The sequence below is a fragment of the Nicotiana attenuata genome, unplaced genomic scaffold (genome assembly GCF_001879085.1).
Source record: "Nicotiana attenuata strain UT unplaced genomic scaffold, NIATTr2, whole genome shotgun sequence".
NCBI classification, from domain to species: Eukaryota; Viridiplantae; Streptophyta; class Magnoliopsida; order Solanales; family Solanaceae; genus Nicotiana; species Nicotiana attenuata.
The window spans coordinates 41,592-43,627 of record NW_017676190.1 but is presented as its reverse complement, the minus strand read 5'-3'; positions in this window follow the sequence as shown (position 1 = coordinate 43,627).

Sequence of the window (2,036 nt, the reverse complement as noted above, 5' to 3'; positions counted from 1 at the left end):
AATATTTTTCCTTTATTTTTTTTAAGATTTTAAAACCAATTTATTGTCTATTTTAATGCTACAAAATTAAATAACTATTCCCAAACTAGCATTTTTTAGTGAATAATTTATTTCATTCTCATATTTACCCCAAGATATAATTGGGGTAATTTTTGTATATTTTTATACATTTATTTGGTATTTTATAAGCTAATTGCATATACTTGTAATTACAGCCTATTTTACGATTAACAACATTCTTATAATTATAAAATCACTTTTAGTATTTTTACATTAATATTTATATGTTATTAATTGGTCCAGTACCTTTAATTTATTTTCAAGTCATTTTTTACTATTTTTATAAATTAAAAAGGGGAAAACGGGCTATTTAAATGATAGCCCTTTTTGTATTTCAATTTTAGCCCAAATTGGACCCCCAATCACACCCTAATCAAACGACCCAATTCAATTGTAACCCGACCCATACCCTTTCCTATCATACCCAAACCCGGTCCCCATTTAACCCATTTAATCCCAGCCGTTGATCTTTTTAGATCAACGGCTGCCCTCATCCTTTCCTTTTTTAATTCAAACGACCCATTACCCTACCTCATTTCTCCTCAGCTGCCGCCTATGAAACCCTCAACTCTCTCAAATTCTCTCAAGGGTTCTCAAACCCTAGCCACCTCTTGCCGTCTCAGACCAGAGATCCACCGGAATCTATGGCCACCAAAGCCATGGGGATCTCACGCCCACCCCCTGGTGCTCTTATACACCGGTTTTCTGAATATTCAAGGCCTGACCTTGAAGATCTCTACCCAGATCTCCTTCGATTCAGGGTTCCATGGTCGTCCACGGCTCTACTCCGGCATATCGTGGACGTTCGAGCCTGAGTCTAACTTCTCCGGCTTAGATCCACGAGTTTTCCAGGCCTTTCTTACTTCAAGGTTTCTTCTGAAACCCCAACCTTTCGAGGTTCTTCTGATTTCTCTAGATCTGTCCTAGATCTGTGTTTATCTTGGGGTCTCAAAAGTTTCTTTCAAAACTTGCTTTTTAACCTTTTCATCTTCCCCGATTTAGGGTTTCTTTGATCTTTTTAACATGCTCTACTGTGATTCTTATATGTTTCTTCTACTATGTTTCTTCTATGATCCTTATGTGCTTCTTCTACTGTGTTTCTTCTACCTTTTCTTACGAGTTCTTCTACTGTATTTTTTGCATGATTGTTCTTTATTATGTTTTTCTTCTACTGGGAAATACGTGTTCCTTTATGATTTTTGCACTTATTCTGTTAATATTTTCTTTTTGCTTGACTTACTTGTCTTCATCTCTAGACTCGATTAATGGTAAAAACCCTAGAATTTGGGATTCACTCGAGTTTTGAGATTATTTGTTATGTGATTTGTTTGTTTCTTATCTCTGCACGTGTTGATTTCAAAACCCTAGTCTCTTTGGACCTATTTGAGTTCCTGAAGTTGTTTCCTCTACTGTTCGATTGAGTTTCGAAATCTTTGTGTCAACTTTGTTTCTTTATACGATTCCGACCTCTTTACTTGACCTTTCGCATGCTATTCCCTCTTCTCTGAGATGACTACCATGTTCCTATGGTCCTCTACTCACTGATTTTTCTTTTTCTCTTTTTATTTATTATTTATCGTGAATGGGGGAATCATTACACATAGTATGCTTCTTTGATTGCATGGCACTCTTCTTTGTCTTAAATCCAGCCTCGCATGCTTAATGTTTATACACTCTTTATAGGTCAAATTTTCCTCTCAAAATAACCTTGATTGTGGACTGATTTCAAATCTCTTTGTGTAACTTTGATTGCACTCTTGAATTGATTCTTTCCTTTATTGTTTTGATTTTCTTTATTTCTTGGACTTGTTGAAATATTTTCCTTTCGACCCTGCCTTTCTACTTAAGTTGATTTGATCTCATTACCTTAATTACATTAGTATGGGATTCTTACAAGCCTTTACTTAATTAAGGTCTAATGAACTTAACCCCTAATACATGTGGTATACTCGTACTGTGCTGAAAATATTTCCTTA